Genomic DNA, 14,863 nt, shown 5'->3' with positions numbered 1-14,863 from the left:
CCTCCTTTTTCACATTTTCTCCTAAATGTACACCCACCAACAATGAACAATAATCAGTAACAAATGCAATGTCAATCGCCATGTTAATAACAACAATCCCATCTTCCCACCAAACCTCCAAACAGTAGCCCGCATGTTAACATAAACAAATAACAAAAAGGAATCAGGAATCACCCATAGTCACCATTAACACATTCAGACCCAGGTGCCCTTTCTCATCCCATCTTCCTGTACCCGGTCCATGGCCCTGCAACTTACAGCACTTAAGATGCAGATCCAAGTGTTCAGGCAGTGAATTCCAGACTCCACTACCTTCTGCGTAAAAAGTTCTTCCTCATATCCCCTCTACACCTTTTGTCACTTATCCTTTTAAAAAGAAATTCCAATTAAGGGGCAATTTAGCGTGGCCAATCCACCTACCCTGAAAATCTTGGGGTTGTGGGGGAAAAACCTACGCAGACATGGGGGGGAATGTGCAAACTTCACACAGACATTGACCCGGGGCCAGGATCGAACCCGGGTCCTCAGCCACGTGAGCCAGCAGTGCTAACCACTGCACCATCATGCGCCCTTTCTGCCACTTAACAATTTTATTCTATCCACCCTATCTCTTCCCCTCATAATTTTGTACACCTCAATTAAGTCACTCCTCAGCCGTCTTTGTTCCAACCTATCCAATCTCTTCTTGTAGCTACTAGCCCTGACAACATTCTTGTCAATCTCTTCTACACTCTCTCCAGAGTAATTACATCCTTCCTGTAATGTGGTGACCAGAATTGCACTTAATACTCCAGTTGTAGCCTCACCAATGTTTTATACAACTCCAATATTATATCCCCGTTGCACATGTTGCATTTGTTGAAGTGCCCCAGAATATTTCAAGCATGCCAAGTAAAGATGATCATGAATGTTAAGGCCACAAAAATATTTAATATCAGCGACTAGGATCCAGAATGCACATGGAAGGCCCGAGCTGTCCTCCAGTCACACCGTCCAGGCATTGTAAAATTGTATCTGGGGTTAGGATATAATATTGGAGTTGTATAAAACACTGGTGAGGATACAACTGGAGTATACAACTGCAACGGGGCTCATCTGCTTCTGGTCGCGGAGCCTGAACAATGCTGCAGCAATCTGGGCAGCTGATTCTCGAGGGTTATCCGGTAGTTTCCAGGAACTAAAGGTTTCTGAAAGCAAACCCCGGCCAAAACAAAATCAGATGGGCATGAGGACAATTATTGGATATTTTTCCAATTGATTTGAACACTTTGATTTATTAGTTGTAACAATATGGGAAGTAGGGATAAAATACTATGGAAGTTCTGAAGAGCCATTCGGGACTTGAAACATTAATGTTTCTCTCCCCTCAGATGCTGCCAGACCTGATGAGTTTTTCTAGCATTTTCTGTTTCTATTATAGCATGGTGGCACAGTGGTCAGCACTGCTGCCTCACAGCACCAGGGACCCGGGATCAATTCTGACTTTGAGTGACTGTCTGTGTGGAGTTTGTACGTTTATCCCATGTCTGCGCCGATTTCCTCCGGTTTCCTCCCACAGTCCAAAAATGTGCAGATTAGGTGGATTGGCCATACTAAATTGTCCCTTAGTGTCCAACAATGTGCAAGTTAGGCAGAGTCATGGGATTTATAGGGATAGGGTGGGGGAGAGCCAGTGCAGACTTGATGGGCTGAATGGCCTCCTTCTGCACTGTAGGGTTTCTATGATTGTGTTTACTGCATCTGTTCAATATTTAACCCGCTGTACCTGCAATGTGGTTAAGGTTCTTCAGGAGGCTGAGTAGTTAAGTGAACCGTAGTTTATTCACCTCAAAAATAAACGGCCACTATGGCAGAAAATACACACACTGTCCCAATCGGGACTACCAGGATGTCGGTCCCTATCTGGGCCGGCTTTTATACAGTCTAAATATGAGCCCCAGCTGGGCAGGTCTCTGCCCACTTGCGAGGGAGCTCGTATTCCACAAGTCCAACGGAGATCGATTAGGGTATTCTCTTGGGCCTCGTAAGGGTTATTACAATCCCTCCCCACCCCCCACCAAGTCCAAAAGATCCCCCTCTGGCAGCGGAGGGGACTGGGTCGGGGGCATGTAGTGACTCGTTGATCGCCTTTTCCATGATGAATGACGGAGGGACACTGCCGGAGGTTTGGCTCAAGCCCGTGAATGTGAGTACTTCTGTGTCGATATCTGAGGCCGAGTCATCATCATCCTGACAGTCTGGATGGTGATCCACAGTGGGTTGTGCCCCTCGACCACGTAGTAGTATCAGAGGTGGTGGAGGTACCGATGTGCCAGGCATGACTTCCTCCGAGGCAGGCTCTCGAGGTGGTCCATAAGTTTCCGCACGGTTTTCTCACGCGTTCTGACCTTGTACAACACAAGCCCAGTTTTTTCCAACATGGCCCCAGGGAGCCAATGGGTGCTGTCGCCGAAATTCCGGACATGTAAGGCATCTCCAGATTAAAGCTTCTTCCAGATGCCCGGTGGTCGTGATATTTCTTTTGAATGTCCTGTTTTGACTCTACTTTCTGTCAAGACTTTGGAAACGTCAGGCTCATGTGGATTCAGAGGCGTAGGCCCATTCGGAGCTTTTCCGGTGCTACCTTTGTTGTGACGTGATGCATGGTCCGGTAATGGAACAGGAATCTCATCAATCTTGCATCCAGGGAGCCCACTGTCTGTTTCCGCATACCTTAGTCAAATGTTTGAACCGTCCGCTCTGCCAAACCACTCGAGGAAGGTTGGCACGGGGTAGTCCAGATTTGCCTTATCCCATTGGCACACACAAATGCTTGGAACTCCTCATTCGCGAATGGGGTCATGTTGCCTCTGACTAATACCTCCGGTATCCCATTAGTACTAATCGAGTGCTATAAATTTTGCCACACTTGCTCTCGAGCACATCTAACCACTTGGAGTGGCTGTCTGCAAGGACCAGAAACATGGACAAAGTCAGCATGCAAATTACCTGGGATGCCCTGGCCATTCCTAGGGATGAAGTGGGACCGCAGAGGGAGCTTCTGGTGCTTCTGACAAGCTGGGCACCTTTTTACCACTCTCTCCATCAGTCTCCGGCCACCAGACATAGCTCCTCACCAGCATCTTCAAAGTCCCCAGGTGTGTACTATGCAGGTCCTGAAGGATCAAATCTTGACCTGGCTGCAGGACGACCACACAAGCTCCCCATAGCAGGATACCAGCCTCCACATTAAGCTCCAGCTGCTACATGATGTAAGGCTGCTGGGTGGCTTCCCCGAGTAGAATGATGTGGTGAAGTTCCACCAATGTAGGATCCCTCTGGGTTCACGTACAAATCTGCACAGTGGTCACGGCAGAGTATCCATGAAGTTCAGTGTCGCCACGACGTAGCCCGTCACTGGTAGAGAGGGTGTCAGCCCTGCTATTTGCATCCGGCGATGCGGAAACGTATTCTCGTTTGCCGCAAATAACCGGCTCTGGATTCAGATCAAGGTGGCACAGTGGTTAGCACTGCTGCCTCACAGCGCCAGGGACCCGGCTTCAATTCGGACCTTGGGCGACTGTCTGTGTGGAGGACCGCGTCCGAATTATCCAAGTGCTCCTTCTCAGTGGTACACATCATCCGGGTATACTGCCCCTTTGGGTCGCCCCTGGAGGATGCTTTCCATCGCCCTCTGCAATATCATACACACTGAGGAGACCCCGAAGGGGAGACAAGTATATTCGTATAGACCACTCCTGCTAGTCATCCCTCCTCCTATTCCCCCTCCCCATATTCTCCCCTCCCTCATTACCCCTCTCTCCCTCCTCCCTCCATTTTCCCTTCCCACAATCATCCCCATTCCCCAATCCGCATTCCTTCCCTCCCCCTCCTTTTCCCCATTTCCCCCTCCCTCCTGCCACCTTCTCCCGTCCACTCCCTCCACCCCATCCCCCCTCCCCCATTCCTTTCATTACCCCTCCCCTCCCTCCTTCCCCAATCCCCCCACCCCCATTCTCCCTCCTATCCCACACCCTGCATCCCCTCCCTTCCCCCATTCCCCCTCCCTCCTGCCACCTTCTCCCCTCCACTCCCTCCACCTTATTCCTCCTCCCCATTCCTTCCCTCCTCCCGCAATTCCCCCTTCACATTCTCCCTCCTACCCCCACCCCCACCCTCCTACCCCCATGCCCCCCACTCCCTCCTACCCCATGCCCCCACTCCTTCACACCATTCCCCCCTCAACTCCCTTCTCCCTATTCCCCCCAACCCTCATTCATCCCCAATTTCCCCATACTCCCTCCAACACTCTTACCCCTCCACTCAACCCTCCTCCACATTCCGCCTCCCCATATTCACCCCCTTTTCCCCACTCGTCCCTATCTTCTCCCTCCCAATTCCCCTTCCCTGCCCCAATCCCCCTCAGAGTCTCACCTCACCCCTCCCTCCTCTCCACTCCACCTCCTATCCTCCCCACCCTTCCCACCCACCTCCTCCCCTCACTCCTTCCCACATTCACCCCTCCCCTCTCTCCTCACCTTTCCTCCTTCACTTCACTTCTCCCCCTATTCCCCACCCCTTTGAACACCCCCCCACTGGCTCCTTCCTCTTTCCTCCCCATTGCTCACTCTTTCCCTCCTCCTCTCCATTCTCCTTCCTCCTCTCCACCCCACACCCCAATGCCCTACCCCTTTCCCGCTCACCATAATCACCATCCCCACGTCCGCCTTCCACTCCCCCTTTTACCACACCCTCCTCCCTGTCCTTCCCACCTTCTTTTACTCCTTTGCCCCTCCACCCTCCCCTCCTCTATTCCCTGATTTCTCTCCCTCATCCCCCATTCCCCTTCCTCCCATCCATTCCAGGGCTACCACTCCATCCCCCACCTCTCCCCATCAACCCCATCCCTACCCACATTCCCCCTCCTCCCATCCATCCCAGGGCTCCCACTCCACCCCCCAGATCTCCCCATCAACCCCACCCCTCCCCTCCCTCCTTGCTCTATTCCTCCTTCCCCACCACCATTTCCCCTTGCCCCTCCTCCCACCCGCTAGCCCCAGCCCCCAATTCCCCTTCCCACCACATCCCCCCATCTCCCCTTTAGGGATGAGGGATCGTGTTTGGGGATGGGGGTTGTGTATTTGGGCATGGTGAGGGATTTTGGGCATGGGGAGGGTGTTTTGGGAATTGGGAAGGTGTTTTGGGCATGGGGGGAGGCTTTTGGACTTGGGGAGGATGTTTTGGGCATGGGGGAGAAGGTATGGACATGGGGGAGGAGGTATGGGCATGGGGGAAGAGGTATGGGCATGGGGAAGAGGCATGGGCATGGGGGAGGAGGTATGGGCATGGGGAAGAGGTATGGGCATGGGGAAGAGGTATGGGCATGGGGAGGAGGTATGGGCATGGGGAGGAGGTATGGGCATGGGGAAGAGGTATGGGCATGGGGAGGAGGTATGGGCATGGGGAGGAGGTATGGGCATGGGGAGGAGGTATGGGCATGGGGAGGAGGTATGGGCATGGGGAGGAGGTATGGGCATGGGGAGGAGGTATGGGCATGGGGAGGAGGTATGGGCATGGGGAGGGGGTATGGGCATGGGGAGGAGGTATGGGCATGGGGAGGAGGTATGGGCATGGGGAGGAGGTATGGGCATGGGGGTTTAGATATAGGGTTTGGTTATGGGGATAGTTTTGGGGTTGGGATTTGGGAATAGGTTTGGGTTGGCGGATGGTCTTGGGGTTTGGTTTGAGATGGGGTTTGGGGTTGAGGATGGTTCTGGGGTTGGGGATGGAGATGGTTTGCTGGTTGGGTTTGGCTTTATGGTTTGGGGGTTTGGTTTAGTAATGGGGTTGGTTTTGGAGATGGGGTTGGTTTTGGAGGTGGGGTTGGTTTTGGAGGTGGGGTTGGTTTTGGAGGTGGGGTTGGTTTTGGAGGTGGGGTTGGTTTTGGAGATGGGGTTGGTTTTGGAGATGGGGTTGGTTTTGGAGATGGGGTTGGTTTTGGAGATGGGGTTGGTTTTGGAGATGGGGTTGGTTTTGGAGATGGGGTTGGTTTTGGAGGTGGGGTTGGTTTTGGAGGTGGGGTTGGTTTTGGAGATGGGGTTGGTTTTGGAGATGGGGTTGGTTTTGGAGATGGGGTTGGTTTTGGAGATGGGGTTGGTTTTGGAGATGGGGTTGGTTTTGGAGATGGGGTTGGTTTTGGAGATGGGGTTGGTTTTGGAGATGGGGTTGGTTTTGGAGATGGGGTTGGTTTTGGAGATGGGGTTGGTTTTGGAGATGGGGTTGGTTTTGGAGATGGGGTTGGTTTTGGAGATGGGGTTGGTTTTGGAGATGGGGTTGGTTTTGGAGATGGGGTTGGTTTTGGAGATGGGGTTGGTTTTGGAGATGGGGTTGGTTTTGGGGATGGGGATGATTTTGATGTAGAAGGATCATTGCGAGGTTAGAGGAAGGTTTTGGGGTTCGATTTGGGAAATTATTTGGGGTCCGATTTGGGATTGGGGATGATTTTGAGGTTATTATGGGCTAGGGTTTAGAGAACTTCATAAAGTTCACCTGACTCACAACTTTTAATAGATTTTGGTTATGTTGAGCACAAGGGCCCACTTTACAGGTGTGATGCAACAGAGATTTAAAGTATGTTTATTCTATGAATCCAGTTAACATTTTATAAACACACAGTAAACATCTTATCAACTACCAACACTAATCCTCCCCCAAAGATACAGTACTCTATAGGTGACCCTTAGTAACATTCCTAACCACATCGATAAGTCAAAGGCCCTTTTTAACAAAGACAGTAGATTTACATTCCTTACAGAAACAGGTATTACTTTGAAATCATCAAGTGATCTGGAGACATTCTTTAGTATGCAGAGAGAGAGAGAGACCAAAATACACCTCCTTGGTTTGAATGCAGCTCTCCAACTGAAAACTAAACTAAAACGCAGAGCCAAAAACAGCTTCCAGCTTAAAATGAAAGTAAAAAGCAGAGCCAGAGCCCAGCTCTGGCACACAATGACATCATTGCAGCCACTTGATATACAAATATTTCTTAAAGTGACATTTCCATGACACCTCCCCCCAAGAAAAAAAAGTAAACTATCAACTTAAAGAGGTTTTTATTTTTCACTTTCTTTTGAACAACATTGACAGTAAATATACTTTTTTTGTTTAACAAGACAAAACACGCAAGCATTTATAATAACATAGTCCATTTTAGTTCTTCTTCCTTCACCAAACCTCCTCTTCATCACATTCGTGACAAGCATCAGCTAACACGTTTTCTCGTCCTGCCACAGGTATTATTTTAAAATTAAATGGCTGTAACAATAAACTCCCAAAAACGTCAATGGATTATAATCATTCTATATAATTGTTTCAGACGAATTGCTGGTAATATAAATTTGAAACTGTTGCAAAGCTCAATGTCTCCTTCTCAATCGTTGAATACTTCTTCTGGTGCATATTTAATTTCTTCAAAAAATAACCTAGAGGCCGCTCTAGTCCTTTGTCGTCTTCTTGGAAAAGCACCATACCTATGCCCACATCACTCGCATCAACAGCCACGTTGAATGCTTTTGTATAGTTTGGGATGGCCAACACAGGAGCAGTGGTAAACACAGCCTTCAGGCCGTCAAATGCCTGTTGACACTCCGCTGAACACTAAAATTTGCCACGCTTCTTTACCAAGTCAGACAGGCACAAATTTCCAGTAAAATCCACTCATGCCAAGAAATCGCATTATTTCCCTTCGTATCGAGGGCATTACCTCACAATTGGGTAATCCTGAAATTACTTTGTTAGTTAACCGTTGCAATGTGGCTGGGGCGTTTTTCATGCCAAATGGCATAACTTTGAATTGGTATATATCATCTGGAGTCACAAAAGTTGAAATCTCCTTCGCCCTTTTGCATAAAGGTACCTGCCAGTAACCTTTAAGTAAATCCAGTTTGGAAATGAAAGCTGATTGTCCCACCCTCTCAAAGCAATCCTCCAAACATGGGATAGGATAAGAGTCCATTCTTGTAACTGCATTAAACTTTCTATAGTCCACACACAACCATTCGGTACTATCCAGTTTCGGTACCATCACTATGGGTGAGCTCCACTGGCTGCAACCCACTTCAATTATGCCATTTTTAAGCATACTTTCAATTTCCTTGTTAACCTGTGCCAATTTTAAAGGCTTAAGTGTATATGGATGTTGTTTAATTGGAACAGCATTTCCCACATCTACATCTTGTACAGCCATTTTAATACTTCCCAACTTATCTCCACAAATTTGGTCATGTGATATCAATAACTCTTTCAGGTCAGTTTGTTTTTCCTCTGGAAGGCAAGTCAACAATTTATCCCAATTTTTAAGAAAATCCTCATTTTCCATTTAATTTGAGGTATGTCAAATTCATCTGGATTTGGTTCTTAACTTTGAGTTAGAGGGGAGATACTTCCGGTTCACAAACGGAGTGGTCGCAAAAAAAAAGGGGATCCCGCAGGCCAACGAAGTCGGGGCTTTTTTCAGGGGGTCTCCACAACAGGGGGGGGGGGAAGGAAAATTCAAATTCCCGCGAAATTGGTGGCAGGGGAACTGGGTCCTTGGGAGCGGAGTGATCCGGCGGCAACAGCAGCGGCAACAACAACCCCCACCCCCACGGCACCAGAGCGCAGGCCAGGATCGGAGCAGCGGCCCGGACCGAAGCGAGGCCGAACCAGCAGAGAGGAAGGAACGGAGGAGCGACCAACGACCCAGCCACCCCCACCAGGACAGCGCAGGGTGCGACGAGTGGCGGCCCGGACCAAGCAGTGGGGACAGAAGCGGAGACCGACCCCCCCCCCCCCTCCCCAACCGGCAGTGACCACCACGAGGCAAGAACAAAGAGGCCTCTCTCTCTCTCCCTCGGCCCTGGGTGAGTGAGGGAAAAGGAAGGAAAAAATAATTTTTGCAAAAACAAAACTCGGAAAAGAAAACTTTTAAAGAGAGGGGAGGGGGAAACATTTTTTTTTTCTTTTTGAACTTTTTTTTCTCTCTCCCAAAACAAGCTCACCTGAGAAGAGTTTTATAAAAGAGGAAAAATAAAGCGGTAAAGGAGAGAAGGGAGGAGAGAAAAAAAAGGGAAGAAACAAAAAAAAAGGGGGGGGAAAGAAAAACAAGGGGAAAGAAAAGAAGAAAGGGAAGGGGGAGAAAAAATGGCAGAAGGGAGCCAAAGCAGAGGGAGAAGGGGCACCAAAGGCAGACGGGGCAATGGGCGAGCCAGCTCAGACGAGCAAATCAGCGCACAAAGCGGCAGAACGGAAGTATCGCTGCATCAAAAAGAGCTGGACAGACAGGTGCACTCTCCCCCGGGGCCAGGGGGAGCTGGAACTGGAAGGCAGCCTTTACCGAGGCGCTGAGGGAGCATCAGCAGGTAAACAAGGCAGAGGCTAGGGCAGACATAGGGGCCGCAGTGCAGGCAGCAGTGGCCAGGGCCATGACAGAGGTGCAGCAGGCCCTGGCCAGACTTGAGGAGAAAGTGGATGCCCAAGGGGATAAACTGAAAGCCCAGGGGGCGACCATTAAGGAGCTGGAGAAATCAGCGACTGACATGAGCGAGCTGATCACGGCCCTGGAGAGGGAGGTGGCGAGACTGGGCACAACACAGGGGAGCCTGAAGGGCAGAGTAGATGACCAGGAAAACCGCTCGAGAAGGCAAAATGTCAGGATAGTGGGCCTGCCAGAGGGGATCGAGGGTAGAAACCCCACAGCATACGTGGCCGAGATGCTGGGCAACTTAGTGGGGAGGAAAACCTTTCCCAACTCACCAGAAATGGACAGAGCACATCGGTCGCTGCGCCCGAAGCCCAAGGCAGGAGACCACCCGAGAGCAGTTATAGCTAAACTGCACCGGTACCAGGATAGGGAAACAATCCTGCGCTGGGCCAGGAAAAATAGAGCCTGCAAATGGGAAGGACACGCCATTAGAATTTATGAGGACATTGGGGCAGATCTGGCCAGGAGACGGGCGGAGTTCAATAGAGCGAAAGCAGCTCTTCACAGGAGCAACGTGTGTTTTGGTATGCTCTACCCAGCAAAACTCTGGGTCACATACCAAAAAAGAGAATACTTCTTTACAGCCCCCGCTGAGGCAAACAAGTTTGTCGAGGAACACGGGCTGGAAAACCACCAGCGAGGGTAGAGATGAGGGGCCCCTGGCAAGGGGCAACAACACGCCGACGGGGGGGTGGGGAGGGGTGAGGCAATGCCAGGCCCCCCCACCCCCACATGGCGAGAGCACCCTGAACAAAGAGCAAACCACTGCCCGAGGGATCGTTCCAGGTGGGAGGCCAGGCCCCAGCACGAGGGAACGAGAGTAGCGGAGAAGGGAGGGCAAAAAAGAGGAGTGCTGGGTAGGATAGGGGAAGAGCAGATAGAAAACCGCAGAGGCCAGGCAGGGGAGAAGCAAGACAGTAACTCCCGAGAGGGGGGCCACCATACTAGCAGGAAAGTTAGCGCCGGGGGCATGCAACAAAGCAGGGCCGCAGCCTGCCCCCAACAGGGGGGAAGGCGCCAGGCAGGGGGTAGGGGGGACCACCCAACAGAGTCGGGAGAACAAACGGGAATAGGATCAGGGGAAAGAGGGACAAAGGAGGGGTATACGAGAGAGGGGGGAAAAAGGGAGAGACCGGGGGCGAGGGGGTACACAGTGGGGGGAGACCGGGGAGGGGGGGATGCAGGGAAGGAGGGACAAACAAGGCTAGAAAAGGAACAGGGCTACAAAGTGCCACAACCAAGGGCTCGAAACAAGGAACCGCTGCAAGCACCCACCCAATACGGTCTCTGGGCGAAGGGAGACCCCAGAGTGCAGGGGACTACCCGCATAGCGGACGCACAGTGGGCGGCCATGTCAGGTTCCCCCAGGACAAAGGGAAACCTCGGAGCGCAGGGGCCCGACCGCATGGGGAGAGCAGTGACAGCGGCCATCCTGGACAGCCCCCTAACAAAGGGAAACCCCGGAGGGCAGGGGCGCGTCCACCAGGTAAGTATGGTTAATCCCACAGGAGCGAGGGGGCATAAGCCCCCCACCAGGATAGTCACCTGGAACGCAAGAGGACTCAACGGCCCAGTGAAGAGATCCAGAGTCCTCACCCACCTCAGAAATATGAGGGCCGACATAGTCTTCCTCCAAGAGACACACCTGAGAGAGCAGGACTGACTGCGGGTAAGAAAGGGCTGGGTGGGACAAACCTACCATTCCTGCTATGGGACAAGGGCCAGGGGGGTGGCAATATTGATCGGCAAGAAGACGATGTTTAGGGTGACAAAGACGGTTACGGATCCGGGGGGACGGTACGTCATGGTCAGCGGGGCCCTGGATGGGGCACCGGTAGTACTAGTTAACGTGTACGCGCCCAACTGGGACGACACGAGTTTCATCAAGAAGACCATGGCAGAAATCCCAGACATAGCGACGCATCAACTAATCATGGGGGGGGACGGGGGGGGGGGGGGGGGGGGGGGGGGGACTTCAACTGTGTACAGGATCCAAAGATGGACAGATCAAACCCCAAAACGAGGAAAACCTCAAGCATGGCAAGGGATCTCAGTCACTTTATGGAGCAGATGGGAGCGGTGGACCCCAGGAGCTTCGCCCACCCAGGGGAGAAGGAGTTCTCCTTCTTCTCCCCAGTACACAACGTATACACCAGAATTGACTTCTTTGTGGTGGGGAAAACGGTGCTTCCAGGGATAGACAAAGTGGAATACTCCGCAATTGTGATATCAGACCATGCTCCACACTACATGGACGTGTGGCTAGAGACAGGCAGGGCCCCATGCCCCACATGGAGGCTGGACGGTGCCTTACTAGCTGACAAGGCCTTCAAGAAAAGGATAGCGCGGGCCATAGCAGTGTACACAGAGAACAACCAGAACGGGGAGGTCTCACCCTCCACGTTCTGGGAAGCGCTAAAGGCCGTACTAAGAGGGAAATCATCGCTTTCAAAGCGCGAAGAGATAGGGAGGAAAGGGTGGCTAAGCAGCAGCTGGTCGACTCCATACTAGAGGTAGACGGTAAATACTCCGAGGCCCCGAACGTAGAGCTCCTGGCGGAGAGGAAAGAGCTACAAAGGAACTTTGACCTGCTCTCCACCATGAAAGCAGTGCACCAACTACGCCAGGCACGTGGGACCCTATACGAACACGGAGACAAAGCCAGCCGCCTGCTGGCACACCAGCTGAGAAAGCAGGCAGCCACCAGAGAAATTGCACAAATCAGGGGGACCGGAGGCACGTTGGAAACAGAACCAGAAAAGATTAACAAAATCTTCAAGGCCTTCTACCAAGAGGTGTACACCTCAGAGCCCCCCAGGGGGGAGTCTGGAATGAAACGGTTCCTTGATGGACTGGACATTCCAGTCGTGGGGGAGGGCAGAAAATGGGGCTTGAAAGCACCACTAGCACTGGGAGAGATCATGGACAGTATCAGCTCCATGCAGACGGGGTAGGCGCCAGGACCAGACGGATTCCCGGCAGACATCTACAAAAGATTCGCGACAGCACTGGCCCCGCACTTGCGGGAGATGTTTACAGACTCGCTAGCTAGGGGCACACTGCCACCCACGCTAGCACAGGCCTCAATCTCGCTGATACCTAAGAAAGACAAAGACCCAACGGAATGTGGGTCATACAGACCCATCTCACTGCTGAACGCAGACGCCAAAATACTGGTCTAAATCCTAGCCAAAAGGCTAGAAGACTGTGTACCTGAGGTGGTCACAGAGGACCAGACAGGCTTCGTCAAAGGTAGACAGCTTACCTCGAACATCAGGCGCCTGCTGAACGTGATAATGACCCCCTCCGGGGAGAGAACACAAGAGGTGATCGTCTCCCTGGACGCAGAAAAGGTCTTCGACAGAGTCGAATGGAAATACCTCATAGAGGTACTGGAGCGGTTCAGGCTTGGAACAGGGTTCACCTCCTGGGTGAGGCTCCTATACAACGCTCCCATGGCGAGCGTACGTACCAACAATACCAACTCCCGATACTTCCAACTGCACAGGGGCACCAGACAAGGATGCCCACTCTCCCCGCTGCTGTTCGCTCTAGCGATCGAACCACTAGCAATCGCGCTCAGAGCAGCAAAAAGCTGGAGGGGGATCCGAAGGGGAGGCAGAGAGCACAGAGTCTCACTCTATGCAGATGACCTGCTCCTCTACATTTCGGACCCACAGAGCAGCATAGATGGAATCATCGCGCTCCTGAAAGAGTTTGGAGCCTTCTCGGGCTACAAACTCAACATGAGCATAAGCGAGATCTTCCCAGTACACACGGCGGGGGCAGCAGCAGTAAAGGGACTGTCGTTTAAACAGGCCCAACACAAATTCCGCTACCTGGGGATCCAAATAGCCCATGACTGGAAAGGTATCCACAAATGGAACTTCACCAGTCTGACGGAGGAAGTAAAAAAGGACCTGCAAAGATGGAACACACTCCCACTCTCCCTCGCGGGGAGAGTCCAGACAATCAAAATGAACGTACTGCCCAGGTACACGCTGAGTGGGTGCGCGCGGAGGAGGCCTCCTGCATGGGGACCTCTCTCCGGGCCCTCGCCACAGCAGCACTCCCATCCCCACCCAAAAAACACTCCAGCAGCCCGGTGGTGACAGCCACCCTCCAATCCTGGAACCAACTGCGGCAGCAATTTGGCCTGACCAAAATGTCGGACAAATCTCCCATCTACAACAACCATAGGTTCACACCAGCACTGACTGACGCCACCTTCAAAAGGTGGGGGCAGGACGGAGGAACACTGACAGTCAGGGACCTATACACGGACGACAGGATCGCAACACTGGACGAACTGACAGAGAAATTCCAGCTAGCCAGAGGGAACGAGCGAAGGTATCTGCAGCTTAAAAACTTCCTACGAAAGGGGACAGGGACGTACCCACAACCGCCACGACAGACACTACTGGAAGACCTACTGGACGCAAACATCCTAGATAAAGGAAACTGCAGTGACATGTATGACCGAATGACAGAAAGGGCATACACCGTACTGGACGCAAGAAAGAAAGAAATAGGAGGAGGACCTGGGGATTGAGATAGGGTGGGGACTCTGGAGCGAAGCACTGCATAGGGTCAACTCCACCGCCATGTGCGCAAGGCTCAGCCTGACGCAGCTAAAAGTGGTACATACAGCCCACTTAACAAGAACCCGTATGAGTAGGTTCTTCCCGGAGGTGGAGGAAAAGTAGGCCCGGCCAACCACGCCCACATGTTCTGGTCTTGCCCCAGACTTGTGGAGTACTGAACAGACTTCTTTGAGGCAATGTCCAAAGTGGTGGGGGTGAGGGTGGAGCCATGCCCGAAAGTGGCGGTCTTCGGGGTTTCAGACCAGCCAGATCTATTCCTGAGGAGGAGGGCGGACGCCCTTGCCTTTGCCTCCCTTATCCCCCGCCGTAGAATCCTGTTTGGCCGGCGGTCAGCAGCACCACCCAGAGCTGCAGACTGGCTGTCCGACCTCTCGGAATCTCTCCAAATGGAGAAAATGAAATTCGCCATCCGAGGGTCAGATGACGGCTTCTACAGAACGTGGGAGCCATTCACGCGAATGTTCCGGGACCTGTTTGTGGCCAACGAACAAGAGAAAGAATAGCCAGGTAGCCAAGAACCAGGGGAAAGTAGCCAAGAATTAGGGGAAAGTAGCCAAAGTATGAAAGGGAGAGAAAGACCGGGAGGGGGGGGGGGGGAGACAGCTAAACCTGAGAAAAGAAAGGCACACCACGGGGGGTGGGGGGGGGGGGTAGAAGCGGAGGTGAGTGTGAGACGGCAGCGAGATCCGTCCGGGAGAAGCAAGTGACAACAACACGAAACACAGCCGAGTATCGCCCACTGTAATTATCTCTCCGG

Source organism: Scyliorhinus canicula, chromosome 19 (genome assembly GCF_902713615.1).
Source record: "Scyliorhinus canicula chromosome 19, sScyCan1.1, whole genome shotgun sequence".
Classification (NCBI taxonomy): Eukaryota; Metazoa; Chordata; class Chondrichthyes; order Carcharhiniformes; family Scyliorhinidae; genus Scyliorhinus; species Scyliorhinus canicula.
This window is presented reverse-complemented; position numbering follows the sequence as displayed.